This window comes from Panulirus ornatus, chromosome 5 (assembly GCF_036320965.1).
Source record: "Panulirus ornatus isolate Po-2019 chromosome 5, ASM3632096v1, whole genome shotgun sequence".
NCBI lineage: Eukaryota > Metazoa > Arthropoda > Malacostraca > Decapoda > Palinuridae > Panulirus > Panulirus ornatus.
The window spans coordinates 20586566-20606378 of NC_092228.1; the positions used below are offsets into that span (position 1 = coordinate 20586566).

The following is a 19813-nucleotide window of genomic DNA, read 5'->3' on the forward strand; positions in this document are numbered from 1 at the left end:
TACATGCTCTGGCTCAGTCCACTGCCAACACATCATTCCTTGTATACCACATCACCCCTCTTCACTCAATCTTGAGCATGCCTTATGCCTTCCTGCATGCTTTGGCCCAAGCACTCAAAAATATTTTTCACTCAGTCCTCCCACCTTCAGTTTGATCCTCCTCCTCCTCCTCGTCCCCTTCATTTTTGACACTCTTATCTTCTTTATCGACCTTTTCTCACTCATTTTATCCAAATGTTCAGACCATTGCATCACACTCTCTTCAGCCCTCTCAACCAACCACTTCTAATTACACAGCTTTCTCCTACCCTATCATTCCTTACACAATCAACCCTTCTCACACCACATATTTTCCTCAAACATTTTATTTTCAACCTTCTGCAGAATGCTTACTCGTTCCTGTCTCCAAGTTCCTTGAATTCACCTTGCTAACCACAACATACTTAGATAAAATGTATAGCCATGGCTACATTACACACGATATTATTTGGCTTGGACCAGGTGATGTACTTAGATGAGTTCTCTCTATCTGATGGATCAAACATATGGATGATGAATGTGCCTTAACAGTTGGTTCCCCTGAGAGGTTTTGCCATTGATTACTGTACCTTTTGGGCAGAGTTGATTGTGCATCTCATTGTAGGGTCATGGCAAGATTGTAGGCCAAAATATTTTCTTGGGTAAATGAAAATGTAAAATTTTTTTCTTTTATGATCTTCTAAAAATTTTTATCCTTGAACTGTTTAATATCCTAGTGTTTCAAACATAAGGGGCTATTTAAAAGAGTGTTTCAAACACAAGGGTTCTGCCAGGATCCAGTGAATTGGATAGTTCCCTCTACATCTTTGATGGTTTGGATGGATGCCTTTGTGGAATAGGCTTCCATTCCACAGAAGCTTATGAAATGCACACTTTTAAAGTAGAAGCAATGAAAGTCCTTGCATTTCATTGTAAGGGAGCTGTGTGCTCTATGATTCCTCATCTCCTGGAATGGTTTATTTTTCAATGATGATATGAAGAAAAATCCTGACCTTTAATTGATGTTGACTCCATTGGTGTGTCTCCTTGCTGTAAGTTGATACTGGGTTGCTAATCTGTATTTTTGTGAGGTCCAGTGATGAGTAGATTTGCATATGTCCTGATATCGAATGGCAAAAGTTAACCAATTTTATCTCTCATCCTCAATTATCTTAATGAAGCATCTTTTTCTTAATAGATTATGAGATTTGGTGACTTACAGTGCCAAAACTGGGGAACTTCAATTCTAGTAGTTTGTTCAGCATATCAATTCTTTTCAGCTAATGTCTCAAATTTTAAAGAGCCCATTTATAGATCTTGGCTTGAAAGCCTATGTCAAATTTACTCATACTATACAATTTCCTAGACCTTGCATAGTTCAAGTTGTGAGGAGCTGTTATGATGTTGTCCATAGTAGTTATTTATCAACTCAAAACCTTATCATCAATTAGACTGGAACCTTGTAAGATTCAAGTTCATCAGAGTTCAGAATTTATCTTTCGGAGTTCCTTTCTCTCCATATCTTGAATTATTATGATCAGTGTTTTTACAAAAGTGCTTTGGTGTAGTTTTTGGATAAATCTTTTAGGATTGATATGTTGAGTGTTCTCCAGTCCTTTTTTTCAGGGTAAAGATGTCTCTATTTTGCAAATTTGTAAGGGTTATTAAGTCCCAATTTTCTTACATTTAGAAGAGTTTTTTTCAGGCCTTAAGCTCCTCAGTGGTTTATCATGAAACACCTCTCTTGAGAGCCCATGGTATATAAAGAAGAGTTTGAGTGTTACAATACAGTGACTAGACACAAGTACTATTCTCTGTGGCTAGTGAATATTGGATGAATCACAGTGATCTACAAAAATTCTGAGGTGCATCAAGCTTTAATGTCCAGGGTTCTTAAACCTCAAACAGTTGAGGACATTTCTGCCTAGGACCAAGAGATTCGTTTTTGTGAAACCATTTTCCCTATGCCAGTGGCCATGAGTGCAAGATGATAGCCTTCCTGTTGGCCATTCTGAAAACCTTCCCTTGGAGGAATTTATAAAGGAAATATTTGGTTTTCAATGAAACATGTCTGTCACTGATACCTTACTCCATGTGTTGAGGGTTGTTCTGGTATTCCCTAGTGGGGTTGCCTCCAACAGGGCTGAAAAACCCTGTTATGCTGAGATGATTCTGAAAGTAATGATTTTGCTATACTTGGCCTTTTTGACAAAGGGTTTCTTTCACACACCTCCTTCAGGTTGGCATGCTCACATGGCTCTTGGGACAGACTGACTGTGGAAAGAGATATAAGTTTTGAAGCTTAAAAAACTCAAGAACATTTTCCAGGGTGTTTTCTGCCCTCCCCTCCCATCTGTTTCAAAAATATATTTCTCTAACCGACAGTGACCACCATGGGGTGACCTCTGTGTTCCAAGAGTAATGAGCTGCATCTCGACCAATGACCTGGGACGATGACAGCCATCGCTGAGTATTCAGAGGCCAGTACTGGAATGAACTAAGCCTTTAACTACCTAACAGGTGATTAATGAAAGATGAGAAGTGTGTGCCTCACCAGTAAGATAGGGATTAAGAAGTTTTAACCTCTGGAAATCAGAGATATCTCTCACAGCTTGAGGGACACCATCTGGGAGAGAAAGAGTTTTTTATTTTCTTGACATTGGTAGGGAATTTCACAAAGAGAACTGTAGAATTTTGCTATATAGATCAGCAAAACAAAATATAAAAGGAATATTAGAAAGATGGATCAAAGAGTTTTTAACAAAACAGAAAATTAATGGTAAGTGCCAGTAGAACTGTGAATGAAGCTGTTTTGTCAGAAGTGCCTCAAGGATACCTTCAGTATTGCTTATGATAGAAATATCCAAAACAGAAAAGAAGTTGAAGAAAATGTAGTGAGATATGATGCAGATGGCACCAGACTTAGGAAAATGATAGAATTAAAAGACAAAAAGAAGTTGAAAAAGATTTGTGTACGATATGTTTTTTCATACATATTCACCATTTCCCACATTAGCAAGGTAGTGCCAAGAACAGGTAACAACCTGAGAGGAAAAAATCCTCACTTAGCCCCTTTCTCTGTTCCTTCTTTTGGGAAGGAAAACAGGAGGGAAGGAGTTCCAGTCCCCAATCCCATCCCTTTTAATCACCTACTACAACACACAGGGAATACATAGGCGGTAATCTTTCTCTCCTGTCCCCAGCTACAGACTGAGTGTGAACAAATGTGGCCTTTGTTGTCTCTTCCTAGTGCTACCTCGCGCACATGCGGGGGAGGGGGTTGTTATTTCATGTGTGGTGGGGTGGCAGTGGGAATGAATAAGGGAAGACAGTATGAATTATGTACATGTGTATATATGTATATGTCTGTGTGTGTATATATATGTATATGTTGAGTTGTATAGGTATGTATATGTGCGTGTGTGGACGTGTATGTATATACATGTGTATGTGGGTGGGTTGGGCCATTCTTTCGTTTGTTTCCTTGGGCTACCTCGCTAACGTGGGAGACAGCGACAAAGTATAATAAAAAAAATACATATATATATTTTTTTTTTTTTGCTTTGTCGCTGTCTCCCGTGTCTGCGAGGTAGCACAAGGAAACAGACGAAAGAAATGGCCCAACCCACCCCATACACATGTATATACATACGTCCACACACGCAAATATACATACCTACACAGCTTTCCATGGTTCACCCCAGACGCTTCACATGCCCTGATTCAATCCACTGACAGCACGTCAACCGCGGTATACCACATCGATCCAATTCACTCTATTCCTTGCCCTCCTTTCACCCTCCTGCATGTTCAGGCCCCGATCACACAAAATCTTTTTCACTCCATCTTTCCACCTCCAATTTGGTCTCCCACTTCTCCTCATTCCCTCCACCACCGACATATATATCCTCTTGGTCAATCTTTCCTCACTCATTCTCTCCATGTGCCCAACCCATTTCAAAACACCCTCTTCTGCTCTCTCAACCACGCTCTTTTTATTTCCACACATCTCTCTTACCCTTACGTTACTTACTCGATCAAACCACCTCACACCACACATTGTCCTCAGACATCTCATTTCCAGCACATCCATCCTCCTGCGCACATCTCTATCCATAGTCCACGCCTCGCAACCATACAACATTGTTGGAACCACTATTTCTTCAAACATACCCATTTTTGCTTTGCGAGATAATGTTCTCGACTTCCACACATTCTTCAAGGCTCCCAGGATTTTCGCCCCCTCCCCCACCCTATGATCTACTTCCGCTTCCATGGTTCCATCCGCTGCCAGATCCACTCCCAGATATCTAAAACACTTCACTTCCTCCAGTTTTTCTCCATTCAAACTTACCTCCCAATTGACTTGACCCTCAACCCTACTGTACCTAATTACCTTGCTCTTATTCACATTTACTCTTAACTTTCTTCTTTCACACACTTTACCAAACTCAGTCACCAACTTCTGCAGTTTCTCACATGAATCAGCCACCAGTGCTGTATCATCAGCGAACAACAACTGACTCACTTCCCAAGCTCTCTCATCCCCAACAGACTTCATACTTGCCCCTCTTTCCAAAACTCTTGCATTTACCTCCCTAACAACCCCATCCATAAACAAATTAAACAACCATGGAGACATCACACACCCTTGCTGCAAACCTACATTCACTGAGAACCAATCACTTTCCTCTCTTCCTACACATACACATGCCTTACATCCTCGATAAAAACTTTTCACTGCTTCTCACAACTTGCCTCCCACACATATATTCTTAATACCTTCCACAGAGCATCTCTATCAACTCTATCATATGCCTTCTCCAGATCCATAAATGCTACATACAAATCCATTTGCTTTTCTAAGTATTTCTCACATACATTCTTCAAAGCAAACACCTGATCCACACATCCTCTACCACTTCTGAAACCACACTGCTCTTCCCCAATCTGATGCTCTGTACGTACCTTCACCCTCTCAATCAATACCCTCCCATATAATTTCCCAGGAATACTCAACAAACTTATACCTCTGTAATTTGATCACTCACTCTTATCCCCTTTGCCTTTGTACAATGGCAGTATGCACGCATTCCGCCAATCCTCAGGCACCTCACCGTGAGTCATACATACATTAAATAACTTTACCAACCAGTCAATAATACAGTCACCCCCTTTTTTAATAAATTCCACTGCAATACCATCCAGACCTGCTGCCTTGCCGGCTTTCATCTTCCGCAAAGCTTTTACTACCTCTTCTCTGTTTACCAAATCATTTTCCCTAACCCTCTCACTTTGCACACCACCTCGACCAAAACACCCTATATCTGCCACTCTATCATCAAACACATTCAACAGACCTTCAAAATACTCACTCCATCTCCTTCTCACATCACCACTACTTGTTACCACCTCCCCATTTGCACCCTTCACTGAAGTTCCCATTTGCTCCCTTGTCTTATGCACTTTATTTACCTCCTTCTTTTCTAACATCTTTTTATTCTCCCTAAAATTTAATGATATTCTCTCACCCCAACTCTCATTTGCCCTCTTTTTCACCTCTTGCACCTTTCTCTTGACCTCCTGTCTCTTTCTTTTATACATCTCCCACTCAATTGCATTTTTTCCCTGCAAAAATCGTCCAAATGCCTCTCTCTTCTCTTTCACTAATAATCTTACTTCTTCATCCCACCACTCACTACCCTTTCTAATCAACCCACCTCCCACTCTTCTCATGCCACAAGCATCTTTTGCGCAATCCATCACTGATTCCCTAAATACATCCCATTCCTCCCCCACTCCCCTTACTTCCATTGTTCTCACCTTTTTCCATTCTGTACTCAGTCTCTCCTGGTACTTCCTCACACAAGTCTCCTTCCCAAGCTCACTTACTCTCACCACCCTCTTCACCCCAACATTCACTCTTCTTTTCTGATATATATATATATATATCTTTAGGGATAGGGGAGAAAGGATACTTCCCAGGCATTCCCCACGTGTCGTAGAAGGCGACTAAAAGGGATAGGAGCGGGGGGCTAGAAACCCTCCCCTCCTTGTATTTCAACATTCTAAAAGGGGAAACAGAAGAGGGAGTCAGGCGGGGAGTGCTCATCCTCCTCAAAGGCTCAGATTGGGGTGTCTAAATGTGTTGATGTAACCAATCTGAGGAAAAAGGAGAGATAGGTAGTATGTTTGAGGAAAGGAACCTGGATGTTTTGGCTCTGAGAGAAACGAAGCTCTAGGGTAAAGGGGAAGAGTGGTTTGGGAATGTTTTGGGAGTAAAGTTGGGGTTTGTGTGAGGACAAGAGCAAGGGAAGGAGTAGCACTACTCCTGAAACAGGAGTTGTGGGAGTATGTGACAGAGTGTAAGAAAGTAAACTCTAGATTGATATGGGTAAAACTGAAAGCAGATGGAGAGAGATGGGTGATTATTGGTGCCTATGCACCTGGGCATGAGAAGCAAGATCATGAGAGGCAAGTGTTTTGGGAGCAGCTGAGTGAGCGTGTTAGCAGTTTTGATTCACGAGACCAGGCTATAGTGATGGGTGATTTGAATGCAAAGGTGAGTAATGTGGCAGTTGAGGGAATAATTGGTGTACATGGGGTGTTCAGTGTTGTAAATGGAAATAGTGAAGAGCTTGTAGATTTGTTTGCTGAAAAAGGAATACCTGGTTTAAAAAGAGAGATATACATAAGTATACATATGTAAGTGGGAGAGATGACCAGAGAGCGTTATTGGATTATATGTTAATTGATAGGCATCTGGAAGAGAGACTTTTGGATGTTAATGTGCTGAGAGGTGCAACTGGAGGGATGTCTGATCATTATCTTGTGGAGGCGAAGGTCAAGATTTGTAGAGGTTTTCAGAAAAGAAGAGAGAATGTTGGGATGAAGAGAGTGGTGAGAGTAAGTGAGCTTGGGAAGGAGACTTGTGTGAGGAAGTACCAGGAGAGACTGAGAGCAGAATGGAAAAAGGTGAGAGCAAAGGACGTAGGGGGAATGGTGGAGGAATGGGATGTATTTAGGGAAGCAGTGATGGATTGCGCAAAAGATGCTTGTGGCATGAGAAGTGTGAGAGGTGAGCAGATTAGAAAGAGTAGTGAATGGTGGAATGAAGAGGTAAGATTAATAGTGAAAGAGAAGAGAGAGGCATTTGGACAATTTTTGCAGGGAAATAGTGCACATGACTGGGAGATGTATAAAAGAAAGAGGCTGGAGGTCAAGGGAAAGGTGCAAGAAGTGAAAAAGAGGGCGAATGAGAGTTGGGGTGAGAGAGTATCATTAAATTTTAGGGAGAATAAAAAGATGTTTTGGAAGGAGGTAAATAAAGAGCGTAAGACAAGAGAACAAATGGGAACATTGGTGAAGGGGGGTAATGGGGAGGTAATAACAAGTAGTGGTGAAGCGAGAAGATGGAGTGAGTATTTTGAAGGTTTGTTGAATGTGTTAGATGATAGAGTGGCAGGTAAAGGGTGTTTTGGTCGAAGTGGTGTGCGAAGTGAGAGGGTTAGGGAGAATGATTTGGTAAATAGAGAAGAGGTAGTGAAAGCTTTCCGGAAGATGAAAGCTGGCAAGGCAGTGTGTTTGGATGGTATTGCAGTGGAATTTATTAAGAAAGGGGGTGACTGTGTTGTTGACTAGTTGGTAAGGATATTTAATGTATTGATGGCTCATGGTGAAGTGCCTGAGGATTGGCAGAATGCATGCATAGTGCCATTGTACGAAGGCAAAGGGGATAAGAGTGAGTGCTCAAATTACAGAGGTATGCGTTTGTTGAGTATTCCTAGGAAATTATATGGGAGGGTATTGATTGAGAGGGTGAAGGCATGTACAGAGCATCAGATTGGGGAAGAGCAGTGTGGTTTCAGAAGTGGTAGAGGATGTGTGGATCAGGTGTTTGCTTTGAAGAATGTATGTGAGAAATACTTAGAAAAACAGATGGATTTGTATGTAGCATTTATGGATCTGGAGAAGGCATATGATAGAGTTGATAGAGATCTGTGGAAGGTATTAAGAATATATGGTTTGGGAGGCAAGTTGTTAGAAGCAGTGAAAAGTTTTTATCGAGAATGTAAGGCATGTGTATGAGTAGGAAGAGAGAAAGTGATTGGCTCTCAGTGAATGTAGGTTTGCAGCAGGGTGCGTGATGTGTCCATGGTTGTTTAATTTGGTTATGAATGGGGTTGTTAGAGAGGTGAATGCAAGAGTTTTGGAAAGAGGGGCAAGTATGCAGTCTGTTGTGGGTGAGAGTTCTTGAGAAGTAAGTCAGTTGTTGTTTGCTGTTGATACAGCGCTGGTGGCTGATTTGAGCGAGAAACTGCAGAAGCTGGTGACTGAGTTTGGTAAAGTGTATGAAAGAAGAAAGCTGAGAGTAAATGTGAATAAGAGCAATGTTATTAGGTACAGTAGGGTTGATGGACAAGTAGATTGGGAGGTAAGTTTGAATGGAGAAAAACTGGAGGAAGTGAAGTGTTTTAGATATCTGGGAGTGGATTTAGTAGACGATGGAACCATGGATGCAGAATTGAGTCACAGGGTGGGGGAGGGGGCGAAGGTACTGGGAGTGTTGAAGAATGTGTGGAAGGCAAGAACGTTATCTCTGAGAGCAAAAATGGATATGTTTGAAAGAATAGTGGTTCCAACAATGTTATATAGTTGTGAAGCATGGGCTATAGATAGGGTTGTGCAGAGGAGGGTGGATGTGTTGGAAATGAAATGTTTGAGGACAATAAATGGTGTGAAGTAGTTTGATCGGGTAAATAATGAAAGGGTGAGAGAGATGTGTGGTTATAAAAAGAAAGTGGTTGAGAGAGCAGAAGGGGATATATTGAAATGGTTTGGTCACATGGAGAGAATGAGTGAGGAAAGATTGACAAAGATGATATATGTGTCAGAGGTGGAGGGAAGAAGGAGAAGTGGGAGACCAAATTGGAGGTGGAAAGATGGAGTGAAAAAGATTTTGTGTGATCTGGCCCTGAACATACAGGAGGGTGAAAGGCATGGAAGGAATAGAGTGAATTGGAACGATGTGGTATACCGGGGTTGACGTGCTGTCAGTGGATTGAACCAGGGCATGTGAAGCGTCTGGGTTAAACCATGGAAAGTTTTGTGGGGCCCGGATGTGGAAAGGGAGCTGTGGTTTCAGTGCATTACACATGACAACTAGAGACTGAATGTGAACGAATGTGGCCTTTGTTGTCTTTTCCTGGTGCTACCTCGCATGTGCATGCAGGGGGAGGGGACTGCTGTTTCATGTGTGGCAGGGTGGCTATGGGAATTGATGGGGGCAGCAAGTATGTGTACATGTGTATATGTATATGTATATGTCTGTGTGTGTATTTTTTTTTTTTTTTTTTTTTTTTTTGTCGCTGTCTCCCACGTTTGCGAGGTAGCACAAGGAAACAGACGAAAGAAATGGCCCAACCCAACCCCATACACATGCCTTGATTCAATCCACTGACAGCACGTCAACCCCGGTATACCACATCGCTCCAATTCACTCTATTCTTTGCCCTCCTTTCACCCTCCTGCATGTTCAGGCCCCGATCACACAAAATCTTTTTCACTCCATCTTTCCACCTCCAATTTGGTCTCCCTCTTCTCCTCGTTCCCTCCACCTCCGACACATATATCCTCTTGGTCAATCTTTCCTCACTCATTCTCTCCATGTGACCAAACCATTTCAAAACACCCTCTTCTGCTCTCTCAACCACGCTCTTTTTATTTCCACACATCTCTCTTACCCTTACGTTACTTACTCGATCAAACCACCTCACACCACACATTGTCCTCAAACATCTCATTTCCAGCACATCCATCCTCCTGCGCACAACTCTATCCATAGTCCACGCCTCGCAACCATACAACATTGTTGGAACCACTATTCCTTCAAACATACCCATTTTTGCTTTCCGAGATAATGTTCTCGACTTCCACACATTCTTCAAGGCTCCCAGAATTTTCGCCCCCTCCCCCACCCTATGATCCACTTCCGCTTCCATGGTTCCATCCGCTGCCAGATCCACTCCCAGATATCTAAAACACTTCACTTCCTCCAGTTTTTCTCCATTCAAACTCACCTCCCAATTGAATTGACCCTCAACCCTACTGTACCTAATAACCTTGCTCTTATTCACATTTACTCTTAACTTTCTTCTTTCACACACTTTACCAAACTCAGTCACCAGCTTCTGCAGTTTCTCACATGAATCAGCCACCAGCGCTGTATCATCAGCGAACAACAACTGACTCACTTCCCAAGCTCTCTCATCCCCAACAGACTTCATACTTGCCCCTCTTTCCAAAACTCTTGCATTCACCTCCCTAACAACCCCATCCATAAACAAATTAAACAACCATGGAGACATCACACACCCCTGCCGCAAACCTACATTCACTGAGAACCAATCACTTTCCTCTCTTCCTACACGTACACATGCCTTACATCCTCGATAAAAACTTTTCACTGCTTCTAACAACTTGCCTCCCAAACCATATATTCTTAATACCTTCCACAGAGCATCTCTATCAACTCTATCATATGCCTTCTCCAGATCCATAAATGCTACATACAAATCCATTTGCTTTTCTAAGTATTTCTCACATACATTCTTCAAAGCAAACACCTGATCCACACATCCTCTACCACTTCTGAAACCACACTGCTCTTCCCCAATCTGATGCTCTGTACATGCCTTCACCCTCTCAATCAATACCCTCCCACATAATTTCCCAGGAATACTCAACAAACTTATACCTCTGTAATTTGAGCACTCACTCTTATCCCCTTTGCCTTTGTACAATGGCACAATGCATGCATTCCGCCAATCCTCAGGCACCTCACCATGAGTCATACATACATTAAATAACCTTACCAACCAGGTAACAATACAGTCACCCCCTTTTTTAATAAATTCCACTGCAATACCATCCAAACCTGCTGCCTTGCCGGCTTTCATCTTCCGCAAAGCTTTTACTACCTCTTCTCTGTTTACCAACTCATTTTCCCTAACCCTCGCACTTTGCACACCACCTTGACCAAAACACCCTATATCTGCCACTCTATCATCAAACACATTCAACAGACCTTCAAAATACTCACTCCATCTCCTTCTCACATCACCACTACCTCCCCATTTGCTCCCTTCACTGAAGTTCCCATTTGCTCCCTTGTCTTATGCACTTTATTTACCTCCTTCCAGAACATCTTTTTATTCTCCTTAAAATTTAATGATACTCTCTCACCCCAACTCTCATTTGCCCTTTTTTTCACCTCTTGCACCTTTCTCTTGACCTCCTGTCTCTTTCTTTTATACGTCTCCCACTCAATTGCATTTTTTCCCTGCAAAAATCGTCCAAATGCCTCTCTCTTCTCTTTCACTAATACTCTTACTTCTTCATCCCACCACTCACTACCCTTTCTAATCAACCCACCTCCCACTCTTCTCATGCCACAAGCATCTTTTGTGCAATCCATCACTGATTCCCTAAATACATCCCATTCCTCCCCCACTCCCCTTACTTCCATTGTTCTCACCTTTTTCCATTCTGTACTCAGTCTCTCCTGATACTTCCTCACACAAGTCTCCTTCCCAAGCTCACTTACTCTCACCACCCTCTCACCCCAACATTCACTCTTCTTTTCTGAAAAGGAAACCTGGTTTAAAAAGAGAGATATACAAAGTATCCCTATGTAAAGGGGGAAGAGAGGACCAGAGAGCGTTATTGGATTATATGTTAATTGATAGGCTCTGGAAGAGAGACTTTTGGTTGTTAATGTGCTGAAGGTGAAACCCTGGAGGGATGTCTGATCATTATTTTTGTGGAGGCGAAGTCAGATTTGAAGGGGTTTTTCCCAGAAAAGAAAGAGAATGTTGGGAAATGAAGAGAGTGGTGAAGTAATTGATTTGGGGAAGGGACCTTTGTGAGGAAGTACCAGAGAGACTGAGAGCAAAGGAAAAAGGGTGAGAGCAAAGGACGTAGGGGGAATGGTGGAGGAATGGGATGTATTTGGGGAAAGCAGTGATGGATTGCGCAAAAGAGCTTGTGGCATGAGAAGTGTGAGAGGGAGCAGATTAAAAAAGAGTATTGAATGGTGAATGAAGAGGTAAAAATAATAGGAAAGAGAAGAGAGGGGCATTTGGACAATTTTTGCAGGGAAATAGTGCACATGACTGGGAAAGTATAAAAGAAAGAGGCTGGAGTCAAGGGAAAGGTGCAAGAAGTGAAAAAGGGGGCGAATAAAGATTTGGGGGTGAAGAAGTATCAAAAAAATTTTTAGGGAGAATAAAAAGATGTTTTGGAAGGAGGTAAATAAAGACCCGTAAGACAAGAGAACAAATGGGAACATCGGGAAGGGGGGTAATGGGGAGGTAATAACAAGTAGTGGTGAAGCGAGAAGATGGAGTGAGTATTTTGAAGGTTTGTTGAATGTGTTAGATGATAGAGTGGCAGGTAAAGGGTGTTTTGGTCGAAGTGGTGTGCGAAGTGAGAGGGTTAGGGAGAATGATTTGGTAAATAGAGAAGAGGTAGTGAAAGCTTTCCGGAAGATGAAAGCTGGCAAGGCAGTGTGTTTGGATGGTATTGCAGTGGAATTTATTAAGAAAGGGGCTGACTGTGTTGTTGACTAGTTGGTAAGGATATTAAATGTATTGATGGCTCATGGTGAAGTGCCTGAGGATTGGCAGAATGCATGCATAGTGCCATTGTACAAAGGCAAAGGGGATAAAGGTGAGTGCTCAAATTACAGAGGTATGCGTTTGTTGAGTATTCCTAGGAAATTATATGGGAGGGTATTGATTGAGAGGGTGAAGGCATGTACAGAGCATCAGATTGGGGAAGAGCAGTGTGGTTTCAGAAGTGGTAGAGGATGTGTGGATCAGGTGTTTGCTTTGAAGAATGTATGTGAGAAATACTTAGAAAAACAGATGGATTTGTATGTAGCATTTATGGATCTGGAGAAGGCATATGATAGAGTTGATAGAGATCTGTGGAAGGTATTAAGAATATATGGTTTGGGAGGCAAGTTGTTAGAAGCAGTGAAAAGTTTTTATCGAGAATGTAAGGCATGTGTATGAGTAGGAAGAGAGAAAGTGATTGGCTCTCAATGAATGTAGGTTTGCAGCAGGGTGCGTGATGTGTCCATGGTTGTTTAATTTGTTTATGAATGGGGTTGTTAGAGAGGTGAATGCAAGAGTTTTGGAAAGAGGGGCAAGTATGCAGTCTGTTGTGGGTGAGAGTTCTTGAGAAGTAAGTCAGTTGTTGTTTGCTGTTGATACAGCGCTGGTGGCTGATTTGAGCGAGAAACTGCAGAAGCTGGTGACTGAGTTTGGTAAAGTGTATGAAAGAAGAAAGCTGAGAGTAAATGTGAATACGAGCAAGGTTATTAGGTACAGTAGGGTTGATGGACAAGTAGATTGGGAGGTAAGTTTGAATGGAGAAAAACTAGAGGAAGTGAAGTGTTTTAGATATCTGGGAGTGGATTTAGTAGACGATGGAACCATGGATGCAGAATTGAGTCACAGGGTGGGGGAGGGGGCGAAGGTACTGGGAGTGTTGAAGAATGTCTGGAAGGCAAGAACGTTATCTCTGAGAGCAAAAATGGATATGTTTGAAAGAATAGTGGTTCCAACAATGTTATATGGTTGTGAAGCATGGGCTATAGATAGGGTTGTGCAGAGGAGGGTGGATGTGTTGGAAATGAAATGTTTGAGGACAATAAATGGTGTGAAGTAGTTTGATTGGGTAAATAATGAAAGGGTGAGAGAGATGTGTGGTTATAAAAAGAAAGTGGTTGAGAGAGCAGAAGGGGATGTATTGAAATGGTTTGGTCACATGGAGAGAATGAGTGAGGAAAGATTGACAAAGACGATATATGTGTCAGAGGTGGAGGGAAGAAGGAGAAGTGGGAGACCAAATTGGAGGTGGAAAGATGGAGTGAAAAAGATTTTGAGTGATCTGGCCCTGAACATACAGGAGGGTGAAAGGCGTGGAAGGAATAGAGTGAATTGGACCGATGTGGTATAACAGGGTCGATGTGCTGTCGATGGATTGAACCAGGGCATGTGAAGCGTCTGGGTTAAACCATGGAAAGTTTTGTGGGGCCCGGATGTGGAAAGGGAGCTGTGGTTTCAGTGCATTACACATGACAACTAGAGACTGAATGTGAACGAATGTGGCCTTTGTTGTCTTTTCCTGGTGCTACCTCGCATGTGCATGCAGGGGGAGGGGACTGCTGTTTCATGTGTGGCAGGGTGGCTATGGGAATTGATGGGGGCAGCAAGTATGTGTACATGTGTATATGTATATGTATATGTCTGTGTGTGTATTTTTTTTTTTTTTCTTTTTTTTTGTCGCTGTCTCCCACGTTTGCGAGGTAGCGCAAGGAAACAGACGAAAGAAATGGCCCAACCCACCCCCATACACATGCCTTGATTCAATCTACTGACAGCACGTCAACCCCGGTATACCACATCGCTCCAATTCACTCTATTCTTTGCCCTCCTTTCACCCTCCTGCATGTTCAGGCCCCGATCACACAAAATCTTTTTCACTCCATCTTTCCACCTCCAATTTGGTCTCCCTCTTCTCCTCGTTCCCTCCACCTCCGACACATATATCCTCTTGGTCAATCTTTCCTCACTCATTCTCTCCATGTGACCAAACCATTTCAAAACACCCTCTTCTGCTCTCTCAACCACGCTCTTTTTATTTCCACACATCTCTCTTACCCTTACGTTACTTACTCGATCAAACCACCTCACACCACACATTGTCCTCAAACATCTCATTTCCAGCACATCCATCCTCCTGCGCACAACTCTATCCATAGTCCACGCCTCGCAACCATACAACATTGTTGGAACCACTATTCCTTCAAACATACCCATTTTTGCTTTCCGAGATAATGTTCTTGACTTCCACACATTCTTCAAGGCTCCCAGAATTTTCACCCCCTCCCCCACCCTATGATCCACTTCCGCTTCCATGGTTCCATCCGCTGCCAGATCCACTCCCAGATATCTAAAACACTTCACTTCCTCCAGTTTTTCTCCATTCAAACTCACCTCCCAATTGAATTGACCCTCAACCCTACTGTACCTAATAACCTTGCTCTTATTCACATTTACTCTTAACTTTCTTCTTTCACACACTTTACCAAACTCAGTCACCAGCTTCTGCAGTTTCTTACATGAATCAGCCACCAGCGCTGTATCATCAGCAAACAACAACTGACTCACTTCCCAAGCTCTCTCATCCCCAACAGACTTCATACTTGCCCCTCTTTCCAAAACTCTTGCATTCACCTCCCTAACAACCCCATCCATAAACAAATTAAACAACCATGGAGACATCACACACCCCTGCCGCAAACCTACATTCACTGAGAACCAATCACTTTCCTCTCTTCCTACACGTACACATGCCTTACATCCTCGATAAAAACTTTTCACTGCTTCTAACAACTTGCCTCCCAAACCATATATTCTTAATACCTTCCACAGAGCATCTCTATCAACTCTATCATATGCCTTCTCCAGATCCATAAATGCTACATACAAATCCATTTGCTTTTCTAAGTATTTCTCACATACATTCTTCAAAGCAAACACCTGATCCACACATCCTCTACCACTTCTGAAACCACACTGCTCTTCCCCAATCTGATGCTCTGTACATGCCTTCACCCTCTCAATCAATACCCTTCCACATAATTTCTCAGGAATACTCACCAAACTTATACCTCTGTAATTTGAGCACTCACTCTTATCCCCTTTGCCTTTGTACAATGGCACTATGCACGCATTCCGCCAATCCTCAGGCACCTCACCATGAGTCATACATACATTAAATAACCTTACCAACCAGTCAACAATACAGTCACCCCCTTTTTTAATAAATTCCACTGCAATACCATCCAAACCTGCTGCCTTGCCGGCTTTCATCTTCCGCAAAGCTTTTACTACCTCTTCTCTGTTTACCAACTCATTTTCCCTAACCCTCGCACTTTTCACACCACCTCGACCAAAACACCCTATATCTGCCACTCTATCATCAAACACATTCAACAGACCTTCAAAATACTCACTCCATCTCCTTCTCACATCACCACTACTTGTTATCACCTCCCCATTTGCGCCCTTCACTGAAGTTCCCATTTGCTCCCTTGTCTTACGCACTTTATTTACCTCCTTCCAGAACATCTTTTTATTCTCCCTAAAATTTAATGATATTCTCTCACCCTAACTCTCATTTGCCCTTTTTTTCACCTCTTGCACCTTTCTCTTGACCTCCTGTCTCTTTCTTTTATACGTCTCCCACTCAATTGCATTTTTTCCCTGCAAAAATCGTCCAAATGCCTCTCTCTTCTCTTTCACTAATACTCTCACTTCTTCATCCCACCACTCACTACCCTTTCTAATCAACCCACCTCCCACTCTTCTCATGCCACAAGCATCTTTTGTGCAATCCATCACTGATTCCCTAAATACATCCCATTCCTCCCCCACTCCCCTTACTTCCATTGTTCTCACCTTTTTCCATTCTGTACTCAGTCTCTCCTGGTACTTCCTCACACAAGTCTCCTTCCCAAGCTCACTTATCTCACCACCTTCTTCACCCCAACATTCACTCTTCTTTTCTGAAAACCCATACAAATCTTCACCTTAGCCTCCACAAGATAATGATCAGACATCCCTCCAGTTGCACCTCTCAGCACATTAACATCCAAAAGTCTCTCTTTCGCGTGCCTGTCAATTAACACGTAATTCAATAACGCTCTCTGGCCATCTCTCCTACTTACATAAGTATACTTATGTATATCTCGCTTTTTAAACCAGGTATTCCCAATCATCAGTCCTTTTTCAGCACATAAATCTACAAGCTCTTCACCATTTCCATTTACAACACTGAACACCCCATGTATACCAATTATTCCCTCAACTGCCACATTACTCACCTTTGCATTCAAATCACCCAACACTATAACCCGGTCTCGTGCATCAAAACCACTAACACACTCATTCAGCTGCTCCCAAAACACTTGCCTCTCATGATCTTTCTTCTCATGCCCAGGTGCATATGCACCAATAATCACCCATCTCTCTCCATCAACTTTCAGTTTTACCCATATTAATCGAGAATTTACTTTCTTACATTCTATCACATACTTCCACAACTCCTGTTTCAGGAGTACTGCTACTCCTTCCCTTGCTCTTGTCCTCTCACTAACCCCTGACTTTACTCCCAAGACATTCCCAAACCACTCTTCCCCTTTACCCTTGAGCTTCGTTTCACTCAGAGCCAAAACATCCAGGTTCCTTTCCTCAAACATACTACCTATCTCTCCTTTTTTCACATCTTGGTTACATCCACACACATTTAGGCACCCCAATCTGAGCCTTCGAGGAGGATGAGCACTCCCCGCGTGACTCCTTCTTCTGTTTCCCATTTTAGAAAGTTAAAAAAATACAAGGAGGGGAGGATTTCTGGCCCCCCCGCTCCCGTCCCCTCTAGTCGCTTTCTACAACACGCGAGGAATGCGTGGGAAGTATTCTTTCACCCCTATCCCCAGGGATAATATATATATATAATATATATATACATATATACATACATACACACACACACCCACATATACACACACACACACACATACATATATATACATGTGAAAAATGTAAGAAACAATTTAGAAAACTGAAACTTCTAGCCACTGTGTGTGTATATGTATGTATATATTGAAATGTTTCCCATTTTTTAGAAAGTTAAAAATACAAGGAGGGGAGGATTTCTGGCCCCCCGCTCCCGTCCCCTCTAGTCGCCTTCTACGACACGTGAGGAATGCTTGGGAAGTATTCTTTCACCCCTATCCCCAGGGATAATTTATATATATACATACACACACACATACACACACACACATATATATATATATATATATATATATATATATATATATATATATATATATATATATATATATATATATATATATATATTTTTTTTTTTTTTTTTTATACTTTGTCGCTGTCTCCCGCGTTTGCGAGGTAGCGCAAGGAAACAGACGAAAGAAATGGCCCAACCCCCCCCCATACACATGTACATACACACGTCCACACACGCAAATATACATACCTACACAGCTTTCCATGGTTTACCCCAGACGCTTCACATGCCCCGACTCAATCCACTGACAGCACGTCAACCCCTGTATACCACATCGCTCCAATTCACTCTATTCCTTGCCCTCCTTTCACCCTCCTGCATGTTCAGGCCCCGATCACACAAAATCTTTTTCACTCCATCTTTCCACCTCCAATTTGGTCTCCCTCTTCTCCTCGTTCCCTCCACCTCCGACACATATATCCTCTTGGTCAATCTTTCCTCACTCATTCTCTCCATGTGCCCAAACCATTTCAAAACACCCTCTTCTGCTCTCTCAACCACGCTCTTTTTTTTCCACACATCTCTCTTACCCTTACGTTACTTACTCGATCAAACCACCTCACACCACACATTGTCCTCAAACATCTCATTTCCAGCATGTCCATCCTCCTGCGCACAACTCTATCCATAGCCCACGCCTCGCAACCATACAACATTGTTGGAACCACTATTCCTTCAAACATACCCATTTTTGCTTTCCGAGATAATGTTCTCGACTTCCACACATTTTTCAAGGCTCCCAAAATTTTCGCCCCCTCCCCCACCCTATGATCCACCTCCGCTTCCATGGTTCCATCCGCTGAGAGATCCACTCCCAGATATCTAAAACACTTCACTTCCTCCAGTTTTTCTCCATTCAAACTCACCTCCCAATTGACTTGACCCTCAACCCTACTGTACCTAATAACCTTGCTCTTATTCACATTTACTCTTAACTTTCTTCTTCCACACACTTTACCAAACTCAGTCACCAGCTTCTGCAGTTTCTCACATGAATCAGCCACCAGCGCTGTATCATCAGCGAACAACAACTGATTCACTTCCCAAGCTCTCTCATCCCCAACAGACTTCATACTTGCCCCTCTTTCCAGGACTCTTGCATTTACCTCCCTAACAACCCCATCCATAAACAAATTAAACAACCATATATATATATATATATATATATATATATATATATATATATATATATATATATATATATATATATATATATATATATATATATACACATATGAAAAATGTAAGAAATAATTTAGAAAACTGAAACTTCTAGCTTGAAATGAACTGAAAAAACGAATGTCACATAATGGTTCAGCCTCTGGCTATGGAAAAGGGAAATGTATAATTTATTTACACAAACGTCAGTAGTAGTTTTCATCAATTTAACCACTGTATCCTACTGCCTGGACCATTTCTCTTAACATGAAACTGGAATATTGGCTTATGATATTTGTCAATTGTCTTCATTACACAAAGTACAACCATATCTTGGATACATGAGGGTAGGTAGTTGGTCATCCGCCATAATAAAGCCTTGACAGACCAAAAAGTTTATCTGGACCTCAACTTTTCCAGTGCATTCATGAAAAACGCCTTTTTGCTTTCCATCTCTATCACTTTGAAAAAATGCTCCCTTTGTTCACATTTCAATGAAAGAATAAGCTTCAATGTCTAAGCTACATTCTTTTCCAATTTCACTATTTTCTTGTCAGAGCACCATGGAGAGAATGAGTGAGGAAAGATTGATCAAGAGGATATATGTGTCGGAGGTGGAGGGAACGAGGAGAAGTGGGAGACCAAATTGGAGGTGGAAAGATGGAGTGAAAAAGATTTTGAGTGATCGGGG

General features: G+C 42.1%; 1 long non-coding RNA gene across 1 annotated transcript in view; it reads left to right on the forward strand.

Moving 5' to 3' along the window:
• The first annotated feature begins 1658 nt into the window (after positions 1-1658).
• LOC139748628 (uncharacterized) overlaps positions 1659-19813 on the forward strand; it is a 59480-nt gene continuing 41325 nt past the window's right edge. The window contains exon 1 of the long non-coding RNA XR_011712785.1: positions 1659-2538. This is a non-coding gene — a long non-coding RNA (uncharacterized lncRNA). The remainder of the gene's footprint in view (positions 2539-19813) is intronic.